Source organism: Oreochromis aureus, linkage group 1 (genome assembly GCF_013358895.1).
Source record: "Oreochromis aureus strain Israel breed Guangdong linkage group 1, ZZ_aureus, whole genome shotgun sequence".
Lineage (NCBI taxonomy): Eukaryota > Metazoa > Chordata > Actinopteri > Cichliformes > Cichlidae > Oreochromis > Oreochromis aureus.
In genome coordinates this window covers 41,416,311-41,429,914 of record NC_052942.1, presented here as the reverse complement: position 1 = coordinate 41,429,914, position 13,604 = coordinate 41,416,311, and the positions used below count along the sequence as shown (strand labels likewise).

The 13,604-nt window shown below is 47.3% G+C and overlaps 1 protein-coding gene across 9 annotated transcripts in view; it reads right to left on the bottom strand.

Annotated features, from left to right (window-relative positions):
* The window catches only part of znf536 (zinc finger protein 536), a 191,108-nt gene that overhangs the window by 85,543 nt on the left and 91,961 nt on the right, over positions 1–13,604 (bottom strand). The window contains exon 1 of one of the 9 annotated variants that reach the window (XM_039614246.1): positions 11,684–11,926. The exons of 6 other annotated variants lie outside the window; for them this stretch is intronic. The gene's annotated coding sequence lies outside the window, so the exon portion shown is untranslated. Of the gene's footprint in view, positions 1–4,904; positions 4,951–8,588; positions 8,612–11,683; positions 11,927–13,604 lie in introns of those variants that run through there. 2 more of the 9 variants (XM_039614248.1, XM_039614254.1) reach the window with 2 other exon arrangements.

The following is a 13,604-nucleotide window of genomic DNA, read 5'->3' as shown; positions in this document are numbered from 1 at the left end:
CTTTTGAGGAGAGGCGGCGTGAAGGAGTGGCATTAGGTGACATGTTAGGAAGCTCAGCGTACACTTCACAGGAGCAAAGGGCATCCACACTGGGATCCTTCTTCTCTTTCTCCACCTACGTTTGTGAAGCACACACCACACCACGTCGTGCTCGGCTTATGTGTTCATTCAAACCCCCCCCCTCCCCTCCCAGTAGGAGGTCAGCAGACATAAGGGCTGCCTGTTCTGGTACCACAGAGCCCTCCAACACACTGCCGATGGTGGATTCTTATCTCACTGACATGAATTAAACACTGTGGCCACTTTCCACTTGTGTGTAAAGGAATGTGACACTTGTGGGCTGCCCTTTGAATTCTCCTTATTTCTCCCCACAAGTATCGTAAAGCAATGCGCCTGAATTCATTAAGAGTATAATGGCTATGCTATGTTCTGCAGGCTTGCATACAGCACTTCGATGTGCTTCTGTCACAGATCTTATCTGACCCGAGTGACGCTGAAAGAAATCACTTTAGGAGTCTGCTAATAAAAAGTTTGTGCTCGAATGAAATATTTACAAACTGGCCACAAATGAAAGGAAAACCTTGAACGTGTGACCCCTCCAGCTGAGAGGCTGTGAGACGGTGCCGGGTCCGTTTTGAGCGCTCACCTTCCTGCCGTGACGATCTGCCCGATCTGCACCACAAACCTGATTTTTTGTGAAAATGTACCTACTTCCTGTCACTGCTGTCATTTCAAAGCAATCTTTGTCTTGCTGTTGTTCCACTTAAAATCATTCTACAGAAATGTAATCTCTATATTTTCCTGTATTTGTTCATTCAAGTACACCCTTAAACACAATACTGCTGAATTTAAAGGTCACACGTCATGTTGATAACTGGAACATAAGGCGCTAAATGATGTGAATTATGATATACCATCACAGTTACAATAAATATATTACTTTGTTCAGAGGTTGTCGAATAATTAAGATATTTTTTAACCTTCATTTTAGTTCATCCATTAAAAACAGTTGTTTTTAGCAAATTGGAAATAAAAATCTAATTTTCTTTTCATCAACCACAGGACTGAAATATGAGCCAAGACCTGCAGTTCGTCCGATATCCAGCAGGGGCAGCAGTGAGTCAGTCCCCACAGACCCCCGTGTTGAAACAGCACAAATAAACATGTTTACAGCCTGATACACAAACTTCACGACACCTGCACAGGGGGAGGATGTCGGCATAAATCACGCAGATTTAAGAGTGCATAATTATGGGCGTGGCCTAATGGTCCCATACACGCTGTGCGAAAGCTGACCGCTCCACCCTCTCGTCTAAATCTGGAAACAAAAAGATTTAATCAACCGTGGTGACCAAAACGTCACACTCTCTCAGACCAGGAACTGATCGGTGTCCATCTTTTACGTACAGTCTGTTTTAAAGCTAAACTTTTAAAGGACAGGAAGAAGCTTTTTCACACAAGCTGGTGTTTTTCCTTTAATTTGTCACCATATAGTTTTATCACACACGCTCCCACGTCGTGTGAGAATTACTGCTGGAAAGGATCAAACTTTGTTAGGCTGCTTTAAACGACTTGTGGTTTTAAATTGTATTTATGTGACACCCCATCTTCCATCAGCAGCCGTGCATATATTGGAGGAGACCTTATTTGAATGGGCCCTTTTTACAGAAGCGGCTGCCTTTTGGAATAGAAATCTGTGATTTAAACTAGGCTGATGAGCTGTTGCTCATTTGGGGAGATAGCAGCTTGCCCTTTTCTTCAATTTGATTTCTGCCTTTATCTTTAACATATAACAAAGGCAGATAGACAATGGAATAATGTGAAATGAACTGACGAATCCAGTTTGTGTTTTTTATAAACGTATCCTGGCTGACGAGCGTATGCAAATGAGGCACATTAATATGCTCGCCTTGCTCCCGAGTCATTTTATATTTTTTCCCCTGATTAAAAAGGACATTTCTTATGTGACATCCCCCCTCTGCTCACATCCGCACGCACGAGCACACGCGCGGGGGAATTGGAGGGCGGTGTACGAGACGTAGACACGCAGCCAGTCAAAAACGAGCCTCTGACTACAGACAACAATTCGATATGCGAGTGCCCTCTAAAAGACGCGGTGAGTGCGCTGCAGCTCGCTGCTCTCACCAAACCGAGCAGCTCGACACTGTCACAGGAGAACTCGGGTTCTTACCGGCCATCCCGGGGAAAGACTCGGGGCCCCGCTGTCCCTCGCCGCAGACTCCGTTACAAACGTCAGCCGTACCTTTGTGCTCTTACAGTACGTGTGCCGTTATTCTCTAACCTGTACGACCTTATCATTTCCTGGCATGTGCTGCAACGCTGCCTCATTAAAACTATTGGCTCCTCCGATACCTCTAAAACCACAAAGACTTCCTTTAGCATTTTCTCACGACGGTTCGCTTGTTGTCTTTATAGTTTGTGGTTTAATATTCAGCGAGGCACCACGTGCACTCACAAACACGGCGAATCCTCTGCACGCTCACACAAACTGATTTCACTTGGTTTCTCTTCAATCCTCAGCTTAATTATAAGTGGTATCTGTGACACAATGGAAGTATATTACAGTCACCATTTAAATGTGCTCAGTTCATTTCTTTCTTATCAATGGTAGCATGCATCATAAATGCATACAGGATTTAAATGTGCTCCTCTCTAATTGTAACCATATAAATTACTGCATATGAAAGGCACTCGCAGCATTAGGGATGGCCGCCTGTTATGAATTCATATTCAAATAAACAGCCTTCTTGGTGAATTTGCTGTCAGGCTCGAGTTTTGTCAGAAAACTTTTGGCTGACATTTAAGACGAGGAGGGTGGGGGGGATCGAAAAGCCATTAGTCGGACTTTACTTTGTTATTTTGGCATTTATCGACACGAAACCCATCGACTAATCACAATGCGATACCTCATTAAGTCCTAATGAACAAATTCATTGCGTTAAACAAATCAATCATTATTCACAATGTGCCGAATTCAATCATATCTGCACCGAATCGTTAACGAGACGCAGGGGCTGCGGCGACGGCGCTCTGATGTTGGAGGGACAACGTGGGCCATATGTTCCTCACGTGCTAAATATTTGGCGATTAGGCGAGCGGCGGGGACAGTTGAGTTCATTAAAAAGCTCTAAGTGTATTTTCAAAGTACAAACAGAGCTTCCTCATCTTTTCAAAGATCAATTACCTCTTGGCAAAAGACGGTTCGGTTCGAGTCGGAGCGCTGCACATATGAGTTTGTTCCCAGCTCGTGTTTTGTTCTATTGCAGGTGGTCTTTGCGAGACGTCTAATTAATCCAATAAAAAAGCCGCCTTGTTTTCCTTCCTCTCGCTCGCACTTTGACTTTGCCGCATTATTACTTTCTGTAATGAGGCGAAAACACTCTGCACTCAACTGCACACAGAAACAGTCGCAGAACACCTGCCAGATTCGAGCCCGGGTCCACCCGATGCCAGCGGGCCGGGACCCGAAACCCGCAAGAGGACGGGTGGTTTTAATACAAAGACATGTCTGCGTTTAGGAAATTCTCACTTAAAGCCAAAGAACGTGACGTTTACGCAGTTCCCAGCAAGCTAACGTCAGCTCTGCATTACACTAACATACAGCAGTTTTCCACAGAGCTCCTTGAACTTGAAAGAATCATAAGAACACGAGTGGATTAACACGATCCTGCTCCACTTCAACACAGACAGCACAAGAGAGCTGTGACAAACACGAATGAACAGGAGCCTCTCCCTCTCTCTCTGCACAATATGTCATTGAGGGCTGTTTAAGAGGTCCTGTCAACAGGTAGTTCAACTTTCAGCTCATCCCCGCTGATCAGCGAGGGCCCTCCTGACAGCGAGAAAAGAAAGACACCGGGAGGGAGCGGGAGGCACAGAAAGAAAAATGTTGTGGCTCTTTTTATCCGTCCGGCGCTCTGACAGCCTTGCGGGGGATGCCATGGGAGGAAGATCAATGCGGGACAAGCGGATTCCCACAGTTCATTGTTCCGGGCCGGCCAAATCATCTTCCCAAGACGGCCGGGAGCTCAAAGCCTCCCTTTATGATAACCATCCCTGGTATTATTCCCACTATGATGATGATGACCTGCAGATGTCTGTGTGTGTGTGTGTGTGTGTGTGTGTGTGTGTGTGTGTGTGTGTGTGTGTGTGTGTGTGTGTGTGTGTGTGTGAACACCTCTCCCCTCCCGAGCGCGCTACAATAGAGGTCACAGCGGCACGGTCGGACCCCTGCAGCAGCCGACAAAGGCGAGCGATGAGCACGGGATTAACAGTGTCAAACACTCGCTAAGCAGCGGGAGGGTACGGTCGGCGAGCAGAGACACAAAACAGGAAAATGTAGTAAATGATGTGAAAACTGTTCTCATGCATCAGACGGCTCTGTGCTCAGTGTCGTCTTATCCTGCTGAATATCACAGGTTCAGTCAGGATGTCATGTTTTAAAGGTGGATCCAGTCTCCTTCGCACTAAACATGACCGGGGTTCCTAACCACGAGGTCAGCGTGTGAGCAGCAATGGTCAGGTGGAAGAAACGAACCTATGGGTGACCAGAGCAGTTACTGAACACGTCGTGTAAACGTGCAGGGAGCAGAGGGAACATTCAGCCAAGTTTGAAAGCTGTTTTTCAGGTTCAGACTCTGGACGTGATCGTCGCGTCTCTCACGCAGCTCCCACTGCGATTATTCCATCATACGATGTAACATCATATCCCGATCCTCCTCTTCCTCGTGTTCTCTGATATTCTTGCGTAACCATTTTTTGATGAAGCACATCTCTGGTATCTACAGTTTTCCTGTTTATCGTCCATGGTTGGCTTCCATATGTGAGCACAGGTGTAAACCCAAAAGCTGCGTGGGTGAGGTTCAAAATGTTCAGTGATGTACCTGCGTGCTGTGGTCTGCTCTGTGTTGGTGACTAAGCTCTTCTTCCTGTCAAATCAGTCAGAAAAACCAGGGCACAGTTCAGTGTGTGTGTGTGTGTGTGTCGGACAACAAACATGGCAGTGTAGCGCGCTCACGCATGGTTAGAAAGAGGACAGAGAGACAATGACCACAGTGTATCTGTCACAGCTTACATCACTGGCTGCTCTCTGTGCTGCATTTCAATGCTGCACACACACACACACACACACACACACACACACACTCGAGGAGAATGTGTGGGTCACACCGCGGGGCGCGGTGGCGATGACCTGCCTGATTCGGGATTGAGACTAATCGTCAGTGGCGTTGAGGCTCTGTGTGATTTTCAGGTGACGGCGGCGAGGGCGAGGCAAACGCAGAGGAAGAGAAAGTCGCTGAATGTCAATACGGCCTAAATAACAGAATATCAGAAATAATTGCTGTTTTCTTCCACTCACGCTGGGCGCTTTCTGGTGGAGTTTTGCATAATGACTCCAGCGGAGGGGGGGTGGGGGGGGTGGGGGTGGCTGTGGAGGTAATAGAGGTGGTGGTAAAGGGAGGGGTTGTTGTGACAGGTGCTGAAATCCAACGAGGGAGGCGAGGGAGACAAAGGTTCAATTTACTAAGAGGAGACTTTAATTGTTACACAGCTAATTAAGAGAAGAAGGATCTTTTCTGCACTCTCGACTGTTTACCGAGAGCTGCGTGTGCAGACTCGGGGAGGCAGGCCCATCCTATAGCGTGCACGCACCCACCGCAACATGCAACATATCTGTTTCACAGCTTCTCTGCGCTGGGAGTTTGGGACTTTCTCTTTCTTTTTCCAAGTGAAACAAAAGTCTATGGCTAATTAGCAGCACTCATTACAGGAAGCGAGTCAGGTAATTATTTTACATCATGCTGCCGATAATTGAATGATTCTTCAATGTCTGAATGTCTGTTTGAAAGTGCCCCCCCCCTTTTCTCTTTCTTTGAGGGAGATAAGAGAGAGGCTGGATGGATACAGGTACTGCTGCCATATGCTCTTCAATGAAAAAGCTCTTCTGTCGAAGCAAATGGGATTTTTAAATATTGAAACTGCTGCATGTCTTTTTAATATGACCGTGTTAAATCTCTCTTTATTCCATCACTTTGATAAAGTCTGTCCTCTTCTTCTTTGTTGGCTGCGAGGAAGCAAAACTTTGGCTTTCTGAGAAGAAGAAAGTTATTGTGCAGCTGTGCGGCGTCTTGTTGTCTTTAAGCAGCACGTTTCCTGTTTAAGAAAGCAAACTAATCTTATCAAAGCCATCAGGAAGCTGAGACTCGAGTGGAAATGCTTGCGATTCTCTGCATATGTTCGAATATCTCTTAGTGGCCTTATAACTGCTTTTGTTCTCACGCGCTGTCGCCGAGGCCGGCGGAGAAGAAAAAACGCTGCGCTCGGCGTCGGCTCTCTCTCCCTTTAGCTCAGATGTGCGCGCAGAGCTAATGTGGCACTTTATATAAAAGCAGAGACAGAGAGCCAGCGTGCATGTGTGCTTTAAGGCCAGGGTGTATTTATTACGGACTAATTGTAGCAGAGGAAGTGCTTTAGAGGGGTGTGCTCTCGGGAGAGAGGGCGGAGGGCCCCGGGGACATAAGAGAGCGTGTTTATCTATCAGACGTTATCAGAAAAACAAAGTGCTGACTGCTCTTAAGATTAGAGATGGGGTTTGGGGGGAGCGGGAGGGGATGAAAAGGTTTACAGAAGGAAATAAAAGCAGCGAAAGGCTGATAAAGAGAAAAAGAGTCAAAGAGGAAGAGAGATGCCAGTGAGGCAGCGTTTGCATCGATGCCAGTGACTCAGTGAGAGGATGCTGTGATTAAAGCAGGAAGTTGGTGAAACCTCAGAGGAGCCAGGCTCTTTTCTTCTTCTCCTGCAGGCCTCTCTGTGAACCGGACTACAAAACACACACACATTTACTGTGAGCACCCAGGTGTGTGTGTGTGTGAGAACATCAAAGTGTTGATTTTCAGAGATTTTGAGGTAAAAGAAGTATGACTTATCGATTGATGGATTATTAATAGAAGGTCAGATGTAAAGGTGATAATTAAACACATCCAGGTTTTTGATGGCAGCATCCGTGACCGCACAGCGGCATTTAACTTCACTGAGAAGCTGGAGTATGTTTGTCATGTGACGTCTCTGCGCCGTCCTGCTCCAACGTGAACGAGTCGCAGAACGTTTTCACGCCAGGCCCCCCTTTTTTACAAGAAAAATGTTCGCGCCCCCCCCACCACCTAACCCCCCCCACACAAACACATCCTCCAAACACACACACCCATATTTTGTTTATAAACTCCATTGCGGTTTATTTCACACCTCAAACATTTAGTAAACAATTAAGCAAATACAAGTAAACGACAATAAATTACAGGTAGTAATAAAATATACTACTAACTCTTTTACGCTGCGTCCACACCTACACGGGTATTTTTGAAAACTCAGCTGTTTCTGTGCGTTTGGGCTTTTCGTCAACACGCAAAACGGCGTTGCGATTCACCGAAACGGAGATTATTTAAAACTCCTTTTTGCGTTTACGTGTGGACGAGGATTACAGAGTTCGTCACGCAACGTCAAAGGTATGTGCCTCTTTTCACGCCACGCTGTGCGCCACGTTATTGTTTACATGAGATGAATTGCAGAATGGCAGATAGAGACAAAATACTGTTACTGTTAATCTGACTATCTTCAGGTTTTACACACTTACATATACAGGCCAGCTACTGTCCCTGCATTTAGAAAGGCAGAGGCGTCACGGTGTAATTATTTTACATGTAGTTGTTTTTTTCCTGTGTAATAATATTCAACATTGCTGTCAATACATTTTTCAAAAAATGTCTGTCTGTGCAAAATGGGTTTAAACACATAAACAGCTGTGGGATACTGTTTGTCCGTGATTTGAACCGGAGGAACAAATTACGGCAGGATCAGCCTGATATTATTTGTATCCCGCTGTAACTTTACTGCATAAAGAGCTAACATGTCCAAAATGTCAGGAGTAGTTAGTTATTACAAGAAGTGTTTGTGAACTAAAAATGAACATTGTTGGATCCTGTTTGTCCGTGATTTGGAGAGCCCAGCGCTGCTCCCGACGCAGGGAAACTAATTTTGCAGGGCAGACCTACCTTGGCACTTGTGCAGGTGAAGCCAAAGGGAAGACATGCTTCACCATATTTTCTAGTCTTTGGCTTGGAAGGAAGTTGGTTTGGAAACATATTTGGCGATGCTTCATCTCCTGCTTTGCGTTTGTGTGGGAGCCCCGTCAAAAACCTGTCCACAGTGTCCAAGCGCTCTTTTTTTTCTTTTTTCTTTTCATACCCCCCCCCCGCAATGGCTCTGCGCCCCCCCTAGGGGGCGGGCCCCACACTTTGGGAACCTCTGGTTTACAGGAACACAGCGAGCCCAGTCTCTACGGCCTCGCAGCCGTATCCCTTCAGTTCAGGGAGGCAGGAACTATACATGGTTCGACTTCAGACGCTAGACCTGCTTACGGCGCAACCAAAGACAACATGTATACGAGCACACAGGTGAGTTTACTGTGGCCGTGACCGAGCTGTGGACACATCACAGTTCAGGCAGACGTTTGAACTAAAGGCTGAATAACGTCCGTCAGCACCGAGTAAAAACGCTCCTTCGTACAGTACCAGCGTTGTGTGACTTTGAAGGTATCTGTTTCCCATGATTCCTTGCATCTGTCCACAGCTGAGCTTCATCTCGGAGCCGTCAGTCTGTCAGTCTGTCTGTCTGCCCGGCCAACGCTGCATTTTCCTCATTCTTCTCTGCCCTGCTTGACCTTCAGCTCTGTCACCGACTTATCTTCCACAACAAAGGCTACGCTACACACACTCATTAAAAACACACACACACACACACACACACACACACACACACACACACACACACACACACACACAGAGTCTGTTGGGGGCTAAGTTCATTAAGACACTGGATGTTTATAATGAAAAATGACCTCTCTGAAGTACAAAGTATGAACAGTATGAATTCATTTCCTTTATTAAAACTTACTGCAGCACACACACACACACACACACACACACACACACACACACACACACACACAGAGCCTTCTCGCTGCTGATGTCCAGTTAAAAACACTTCCACCGAGGCGATTGCTCTTCTGTGGATCTAACAACATTCCCACCAAACGTGAGTGAATCTGAAGCTCTGCCTGGACTGTGAACGATTCAGATTCAACAGGAAACAACGTCCACGGAAACCTGCTGTCCATATGAAGGAAAGCAACATGCAGAAACGATGTGTTGTTCCTAGAGTATTTAAAAGTAGAATGGGAGGCAGAGCCTTCAGTTTTCAGGCCCCTCTTCTGTGGAACCAGCTTCAGGAGATTCAGGAGACAGACACTATCTCTACTTTCAAGATTCAAACTTTCCTTTTTGCTAAAGCATGTAGTTAGGGCTGGACCAGGGGACCTGTGACCTGCTGATGTCAGAAGGTCAACAGGTGTTTGAGCGATTTCAAGTGATGATGGATCAAACTGTCTGACAGCAGCTAGCATAGCAGCCAGTGGCTAGCTGCTTAGCAGGACAAACACACAGAGAGTGGGGAGCAGCCCCGGGCGTTGGATTGTGGGCAGCGGTGGCGGGAGGCGGAGCTGTGGGTAGTTCTAATCTGCCCTCTGCTACCCCCGCCCTCCCCCTCCACCCCCCATTCTTTCTGCCTCACCTCTCAGTAGTGCCCCCCTCCTCCTCCCCTCTGCCCCTCCACGCTCCTTCCATCCCTCTCCATATTTTCTCCCCCTGCATCTGATTAAGTTAACAATGTGGTGTTATTTGCATGCTGATTTTGCAGACCCCACCGCCCCCACCCACTCTCCCTCTCTCCCTCTCTTTCTCTCAATTCTCTGACAAACAAGAGAGGCAGGATCAGAGTAATGTGATAGCACAGCAGCCAGCCAACGCAATCTGCCTCAAAGACCAGGTGTTCGCAATCCACCTCCCTCTTAATTCCTGCCTCCATCATTTCTCTTGTTTTTATTCCTGTTATTCTTCGCTTTCATTCCCTCCCCTAGTTCTTCGTCTTCGTCTCCTCTCATCTATCCCTGGTGTGTTTATAAGGTTGTATTATAATCAAATCTGGAGCAAGGGAGGCCTGTCTTTTTTTATTAATTATAGGCCACAGCTGATGTGAATGTATTCCGAAAGCATCTTCAAAATAGGTCGGCGGTACAGTTTGCTATTCTTATCACATTTAAATGTCAACATGGTGCAAAGCCCTACAAATTAGTTCAGGCAGGCTTCAACCCCCATTTAACATTTAAAGCGCCATTCTGTAGGGCTCAAAGAGCGATTTAAATCAGTTTACGCACACACACACACATGTGCACAGATAGTCTTTCAAACTTCTCATTTCAACACAGACATTTAACTGCCAACCTTTGCCTGAGAGAATTCAGCTCTCCCTCTCGACGGGGTGGGGGTGGCAGGGTGACGGCACAAAAAAGACATATAAAGCAACAGAAACAATGCATTAGCTTTTATGAATAATAAATTCGCCCGTTGTTCCGTGCAGAAAAGATCTCGCTTTTCAGCATCTCCGCGTAAATCCGCCGTCCGGATGAATAAATCAGAGCACGGAGACGTTTTCTTAAGTTGTAGCTCATTGCTGCTAAACAACAACAATGATGTGAAATGCACGCGTGTGTTTGCAGAGCCAGCTTTAACCCCTACAGAGCTGCACGACACAATAGAAGGCCGGCTCTGTTGTTCTACGCGCCGCTGGCCGGGCATACCAAACGCGCTTCACCTATCGCCTCCGCCGCCACACGCGCAGAAATCTATTGACAGGAACCTAATCAACCGGCGACGATCCACATAAAACAGCCTCCATTAGTATCCCTGACAAAGTACCACCACATTATCGGTCTTTCAAAAGGAAATCTGGGATGCCAACTGTGAATTAAACGGCAGGAACGCAACTCGAGAAGAACCTCGGCGTTGACAAGGAACATCCAGAGACCACGCGGGCGCATCTGAAGCTCTTTTCTGAACCGAGAGTTTCTGTTATATTTCAGTCTGCTCAGAATGACGCACACTGAAAAAAACGCCATTCAGGGCGACTCAGGTAATGCCGGCTCCTCTTTGCTTCTCTGCTGCATGTGAAGCACCGTCAAACAGGTGGAACAAAGTTTGAATCAACCATTCAATTCAGTTTTATTCATATGGCGCCAAAACTAACCGACCCCTCAACACTTCTCGAGCAGAGGCCGACCGGCGTATAATGGAAAGTTGTTTAAAACACGTGTTTTTGTGGGATCGCAGGTCTGGACTGTGATTTTTCATCTCAGCAAGCCGCGATGCTTCGCCGTGAACCGTGGCTAACAGATTTAGCACTAATGCCCAAATCAACAGTGAGCCGGGTTAACTCCTTTATTTGTGTTCGAATGATTGAAAACCACAGTTAATGAAACGGAAACGTTTCGGATATAGAGACAGAAAACGGTATAGGTGGGATAAAACACAGTCGAGTCGCTGAGTTAGTTATGGATCAACTTTAAGGAGGTTTGTGCAAAAACAGGTTGCTTCAGATAAGCCACACTCTTCTTTGTTGTTTAATCTGTGGTTTGAGATTACCTCCATGTCATTTATTTACAGGCTCGGTGTCAGCAGCCACCGAAAAGAAAGAAAATCGGAGGCGTCGCCTCTTAAAACGCTAAATGAGTCGACAATAAAAGAGTGCAATCAAAACCGCTGCGTTCACTGACCTCACTGGGTACAGAGCTGCCTCCGAGAAAACCAAGTCAAGTGTGCAGTTTCTCTCTCACACACACACACGCGCGCGAGCCTGTGTTTGGGGCTATGACAGGGCGAGGAGGATGAAGGATGCAGGATGAAGAGCGTGCCCGGGAGCGCACTGAGCCCTGCAGCAGGAGGCCTGCAAGCAGCCTCGCTCTGCATCATTACACCGCCGACCCCGCTACTTCCTCCCAGCGCACGGACGTCTAACGGGGACTCGCCGACCTAAGGCAGGAGGACATCCTGAGAATGTACGCGGTCTAAATGGTGATCCACATCGCTAATACACTCCTCTATCGAGTTACATCCATTTGAGTTATTTATTAGTTAGTCTATCGTTACACTATATACAACTTAGTATATATTAGGTAGCCTAATATGAGAACAAGAGCCAGTGTAGGGGTCACAGAGAGACTCGAGTATCAGCTTACAACTGCCCTATTACATCAGCATAAGTAACTGAATCCAAAGAGCTAACTAGCTTATACGAGACCCAATCCCTCTGACTGGCTTTACCTCCAGGCTCGGCTATGACTCCTTCCCATCCAGCCCAAAGCGCAGGGCTCTCTGGGTGTGCCTAATGTGGACTTGCTGAAATGTCAAAGCATTATATATCCTTTTACGCACAGAGTGGACCCTGAGGGTTTAATTGACTATGCTGTAAAGTGAGTTTGAGAGCCACGAGAGAACCCGATGAAGATGAATATGTTTCATTAGAGGGCAAACAGAGCCTGATGGCGGGGATTGGCATTGAGAGAGGAGAAAGAGAAATCCATCCATAGCTGTCCGCTGCTTGGCTACCCACCTCTGGTGCTGCGAGCAGGTTACCGATCCCCGTTTGCACGCCTCCTTCGCTCGGCCTTTCTTCTCCTTTCAAACCAGAAAAGAGATCGCTCCAACAACCGCCTGGCGACTTCAAATGCTCGTCAGAAGCAGCAGAAGAGAGTAGCAGACAAAGAGAAGGGAAGGGGCCCCGCACCTATCCCGCGGCCCTCGTTTACCAATTAGACTGAGTACCTGCTGACAGGTGGGTTGTCACAGTGCCTGCTTAGCCACCCCACTCCCCCCAAATCTCCCCACCCTTCAACATCCCATCACTTTCCATCGTGCTCCATTACAGCTTCCGTGTGCTTTGAGGAGGAAGCTCGTGGCGTCTCCAGGCAAGCTGATGAGATAACAGCGGAGGAGGAAGAGCCCGGCTGAGGCTTTGATTCTGGAGCGAGACGTTTTCCGCTCTCTCGCCACTGACTTAAAGCTCGGCATCCACACGTTTAATCGAGGGGGTCACGCCGTCGCTGAGCGGGAGGCCGGGTTCTCTCGCCTTTTTAGCGGGTTCTCCTTCCTGAAACACTGCAGGGAGGTTTGAAGACCCCCTCCTCACCGCCCCCTACCCATTTCCCCTCTGTCGTGCTGTCTCAGAAACTCAGCCAGCCAACGAACACGACTGAGACAAAACACGACCATAATGGCTCATTAAAGGGAATGGAGACGACTTAGGAAAACAAAGCAGCCTTCACGAGGCTGTCACCGAAACTCCTGCGGTGGTACGTCCAAACTCCAGCTGGTGACAACGAGGCAAAAATGTCTTCCTCCCACCGAAACTCGCGGCGGTTCGGAGTGTTTTGATTGCACTCGACACGTCTTTATTTGTTCGGTGACGAATCTAATGTGTTCTCGGCAGAGTGACAGACCACTGCGCTCCAGAGAGAGCAGCCGGGGGCGCAAGCAGCGAGGTGCAAGGAAGTACCGCCACATAATGTCCAAACAACAGGAAGTCAAAGTTCAGTCCATCTCAAGATAATCCTATTTTGTCTGGCACTTATTTTAGCCCCTCCCCCATTAGGAAAACTTACCCAGAATATTCCCAGTACCAGGAGAAACGCTGTGCAC